Consider the following 6,000-nt stretch of genomic DNA (forward strand, 5'->3'; position numbering starts at 1 on the left):
CTGTCAGAAAGCATGCCCTGGAATGTTAAACACTAATTCACCTCTGAGCTGTGTAGGTGGATAAAGTGATTGTTCTATCTGGGAGCTGATTAAAACAGCTCTGGCCTGCATCTCCCCTCTGCGTTCACCTCTGACATCCACCACATTCATTTCTGTATTCATGAGCGGATGAGAAAGCACAGGCAGAGCTGCTGCCGTATTACAGATAATAAGGCCAGCAGGCACCACATTCGCTGCCACAGGTTTAACCCTATCCCTGCTCATTCAATTACTTCACAAGAGTCCTCTGAGGCACAGCTGCACTATGGGGGTGAAGAGGAGTAAATTGAGGTACATTCATGTAGACACACGCAAAAGCACGCACACACCTCACAGATACAAAGAAGTGAAGGAGGCACACACGCACTGTAGCAAGAGAAGCCAGCATATAAAGGATTTTACTGAAAGGCATTTGGATTAGCAGCAATACATTGCTCACACAACTGAACAACAAAAAATGTCCATCCTCTCTATTGGCTACTTGAAGATTGTAATGATATTGATAATGACTCCATGTAAGAAAAATGAAATCAGGGCCATTGCTCATAGACTCCATATATGAGGTCACCATTATCTTGATGAAAGTGTAGACAGCAGCTGCATCATCTTGGAGCATGAAAGATGGACTCTGGCAGACCTAATGGGCCATATCCTTTATCTATTGACATATGGAGCTACACAGTGGTCATCTTTCTTATAACCTTTAACTATTAGTCAGCTCATCTCACTTATTCATACATAAGATGCATTGGAATTGTGTAGAAATCTGTTAATATATAACCATCCTGTTTCCTGAATTAATATTCACAATGTTGTATTTTAAACACTAGCTCTAAATGTGGAAGGTTTGAGGAAGTTTGTCTACGGAGTGGGAGCTCTCTGGAGGAGACTGGTTGCTGTCCATGGTGCTGAACTTATGCGCTTGAGTTTACAGTGGCAGCTGCCTCGTAGTACCTCAGGCTCTATAAAACACACACAGGGCCAGTGGGAAATAAAAATTGGTGCCCCGTTAGTGGCTTTAAAAGCCAGAGTGATGATATTCTGTCATTCTTACTCTTAGCTGAATTTAACATTGAAGTAAGTTAGTTTTAACATGATGTTGACCATTTTTTTTAGTAATTATTTGTTTTATTTTAAAAATTAAAAGAATGGTTCCATTTGAGGAAATATGCTTATTTGCTTTCTTGCCAAGAGTTGGAGAAAATCACTACCACTTTCATGCCTATATGCAGCAGCTTAGCTTAGCTTAGCACAAATACTGGTAACAGTGCCTGAACAAAGGCCAGCACTGGTAAAAATATACCATCACCAGCACCTTAAAAGCACATAAATTCATAAAAGTCATTTCATTCGTCCATTGCATATATTATATTTTATATTATATATATTATATATTTCTTCCTGCTGAAGTTGTGGCTTTTGCCCATAGAGATACAAGTGTCTGAGAAATTTATGAAAAATGTGGGGCTCAAGTATGGGACAATCCTTAATAGAAAAAAGAAAGTAAGGACATCCTTAATATATGTACATTAGGAGAAGAACCTTTTCTTGGCCTTTGACTTTGGAATGCTGCATTTTCCAAACAAAGAATTCCCAGAATTGGTGTGCTCTTCATTAGATGGCATAATTTGCATTCTCTTATAATTGTGCTGCTTCTTTGATTATTAAATAATCACCCTAATTAGGGAGCATAATAGGGTTAATCAGACTCTGCTCATCACACTTATTATTATTCCTGCAAAAAATGAAGGAAAAAGATACAGTACTTGATTAATTATATCAGCCTTTTCATCAGCTAGGCTACCATTCCCCTCTCTGAAATTAATATCATGTTGTAAATGGAAGGAAGGAGCTGGCCGGACACAGACAGATGAAAGATTTCACTCAAATTAATTAAGCACTAATTATGCGGTGGGAGTTGGGAGCAGTTTGCATAATGAGCTCTATCAAAAGAGATCAGTCATGGAGAGGGGCTGTAGAGTTTCTATACAGCCTTCAGATGATACACAGACACCACTGCACATCATGAAGAGGGCTTGCAGAGAAGTGGGAAGAGGGTTAAAGCACGTTGAGGCTTGAGTTGTGAGGTTGAGGAGTGTTTTGTTGGGTTTGTCAACATGCTGTGAACCGGAAGCTTCCAGACTTGGCATGTTGTGTTCCACAAATGTGGATTATTTCAGTCTCACTTAAAGATATTACACCAGTCCTGGGGCTGTTTGTTTTTATTCTCCTCTCAGCTTAAGCATCAGATAATGAATTCCCTGCTCCAGCAAGAGGCAATAAGAACAGAATGTACCTCTAAATTCGAGCTAATCACAAACAACCTGCAGCCACACTCCAGGGAGCTTTAAAGACCCTAATCACCTCTCACTCCAATTCTTGTGGTGTTCAGTTATTCTTGATCAGGGACTATACTGTGGCTATCTATCTAGACAATGGGAAAAGGGATTAAACAGAAAGAAACTCTCTATGTCTTAATCGCCTGTTTAATCACAGCTACACAGTGGCTGTGATTATGTGTAGTGTATGGAGTTGAGTTACTTGAACTGATTTGTGCCACAGCAGCAGCAATCATGCATAGGCTAATCAGGGTGCACAGCCCGGCACTGCCCTTCAAGGTCTCCGAGTGGAATTACAAAGACTATGATTAGTTAATCAAATGAAGAACTCAATGTCCTTTCTTTATTTGTGTATACACCTTATCTAAATGGAAATTGTATAGCTGAGGCACTTCCAGAAGGACACATCTACATGTGAATGATCCTCCTTGAGCCCTTGGCAGCGAATACAGAATAAGATCTTTCACTCCCAATCATTGTGTTATGGCATTGTGGAGACTTTTTCATGTCTGAATGATATTTGTTGTCAATGCTCATGTGAATGATGCAATCACTTAGTCTGTTGTGAAGTAAATCAGGAAGCACTAGACAGCAACTCTTCAAACACACATGATGATGTGAGGCAGAATGTCAAGATTGTAGAGATTTGAGAGTGGAGAAAAAAGGGAAGCAGACAACTGTAGTAGTAGTAAGGCATTGATATATATACAAATATGATCAAATGTGCAGAATGTCGGTGTACATGTATCCGTGTATATGACATAAGGTCCTACATTTTTGTAGGCTACATATACTGCCCCCTTAACGTTTCAATTAACTATTTTACAGGGTTTGTTATGTTAATTACAATGTATTTGTTGTATGTATTTAAACAGCGTTTAACAAATGCAGCTCATTTTAATAACCTTGAGTAACAATAGTAAGTAATAATACATGTAACATTGGTGAAATGAGAGAGAACCCAGAATCCAGCTTCGTTTGCTTACTAGTCTGGCTAATGTAAGCTAGCATAAACATTAGCCAAGCTACTTACTTAATAAATAATAATAATAAAATAAAATAATAATAATAAAATAACTTAATAAAACATCTTCTAAAAAGAATTGAGAAAAGGCATACTCATGGCATGACTACACTTTTTATATTATGCTGCTTGGTGACCCAACTAGTTTTTTTAACGTTAAAATTAGCTTTTCAGTGGACGGTAAGAATTGACTAGCTTACGATTAGCTTGTTAGACAGTTTGACATTTAATGGACATCTAACTGACATGTTGGGCATAATTTAAATCATTTGTGTTTCTTATGTTGAAATTCCCATGCTAAGATAATTGAAGTGCAGATATGTCTGAATAAAAGAGTGCTATCATCTTGGGTTATCCAAAATTGTATTATCGCATGCCGCCTCGACACAACTTTCTAGCTTTCCTCTCCAGTAGCCTATGAACTTAAAAGATTCTATTTTCACTAAAAATCTAAAATTGAACCTTTTTGTGGCAAAAGTTTTGAGGGGATAGACCCTTATGGACTTTTAATGAGTAGCAGCAAACAACACATTGATATGCCCCATACATTTAGCCTCATAAGAAGCCATCACTCAGAAATGTGGCCTGAATTACATTTAGATGGATTTAAACTTTATTATAAAGTCATTTAGCAAACCTTTCTACACCACACGTCCCTCTGGTAGACATGCTGTTAGACTTGTGACTGTTGTTCCTAAACAGAAAATAATTTCCCTCCATTGCTTTGTGATAACTTCCTTCCAGGGGCGGCAGACTTGACCTGCTCACTCCTCCTAGAATCACCTCTATTATTTGTCCGGGACAGCAGCCCTTTGGAGGGTGGGGGGGCTCTCTGAAAGGTACAGGGTCATGGATGTCCCAATCCATCTCTGTCTGCCAAGCGATTGATTGTGATTTAGTGCGTGGGGCATGAGATGGTGCGGTTCCATTCTGAAGAGCGATAGGTGGGAACCCTTTGACTCCCAGCACATGGCAAGCAGAGGCAGGGCTATGGTGAGGTGTCAGAGGCAGCTGGTGGGGGTAACTGGGGTGGATCTGGCGGTTGGATGGAGTCAATGGGGGGTGTTGCATAGATCACAAGATAGAAGGTGTCAGAGATCCAGGACAAAGCCCCCCAACCAACGGCCTGAGTCTATCACTTAGCCCATCCATCACCCGTCCAGCTTTGTGGTTAGCATAACGGTTGCTAGCTAATCGTTTCATCATCAGGGAGATAATGGAGATGACAGGGAAAACCGAGTAGCAGCAAGGCCGCGCCAGTGGTATAAGGCCATACAGAAGTGGCTTTATGCCAGCTGGATGAAATATGTAGAGATTTCCCTTGACTCCTGACTCATATGTGAATGATGTCAAATAGAGCCTTGCATTCAAGGTTTACTTCTCGGAGGTACAGGCTTGGTGATGAACATTAACATCAGTTAATGGTTACACATGAGTGTACCATGGAGCTGGTTTCAAGCTTTGGAACGGCATTTGTTTCTCTTCGTTAACTCTGAATGAAACCACCATAAATCTAAGGGGAGTTTCCCCATATTGGGCTCTGAGAAACTCAGAGGAGATATCTGCCCTGATTAGGAGAATAAAAACGTGTCTGGTGTTAAGAAGATATGCTTCATATCCTGTCAGCTGCTCTGATTTCCCAGTTCTCTTCTAAATATCACAAGATATGCATAACATTATCTGACTGGAAATCAGAGAAAATGGCTTACACTTAATAATATAATCTTTAAATCTCAGTACTCAGGAGCAAAGTTCAGAGAGAGTGGTCTTCTAGTTCTTGACTGAGCTTTGTGTCCTAGATCAGACCAGATACAAGCTGTCTTCGAAAGGATGTTAAGCCCAGCCACAGCCTCGCTTCAGTGGGCTACTCTGGCAGCTTAACTGTATTATCAACCTGAGAGGCCTTGGTAGGGCCAGATCTTGAAATTAGAAGGTAGACGTTAGGTGGAATTGTTTGTGGAATTATGTAGTGTTATACTGGATTTGTTTTACATAATGAGAGCTTTATCTGGTGTTAATTTTAAATCATATTGATCAAAAATTCTTTCACGCATCATTTACATACATAGCATATCCACATTTTTTTTTTTTTTTTTTTAATCACCTGTTCCATAATTCTACATGTAACAATAATGTTGTAAGAGCAGCAGTGAACAAAGGCCGGCATATTGTCAATCACAGGAAGTTGTGTCAGCCAGGTAAATGTGTAGCCAGTAACCTGATCTGCTGTTGACAGAACAGGGACAGGTGCTCCAACCAAACTAATCCATATATGCATGCTAGACACACTGTGTCAATCTGCCTTTAATAGATGACCTGACAGGTCATCTATTAAGGCAGATTGATTCAAAGCTTTTTAAGACTACTCCGTAACCATTCCAGGCCTGGCCATACCTTTGTTGTTGCCATTAAAATTGCAGTAATTCAAGATGGCCTACATTGGAAAGGGAAAGGAATGTTCCCTGTTTGCGCAGCTAATGCTGAAAATATTTTGTTACACAAGATGAGGGAACATCTCTGGAAATTATGTCTGAACTTTACGAAGGGAAAATTAAATAGCTGGGCGGTTTGTCATCTGAAGTATTTGATACACAAAAA

This window comes from Sander vitreus, chromosome 20 (assembly GCF_031162955.1).
Source record: "Sander vitreus isolate 19-12246 chromosome 20, sanVit1, whole genome shotgun sequence".
Classification (NCBI taxonomy): Eukaryota; Metazoa; Chordata; class Actinopteri; order Perciformes; family Percidae; genus Sander; species Sander vitreus.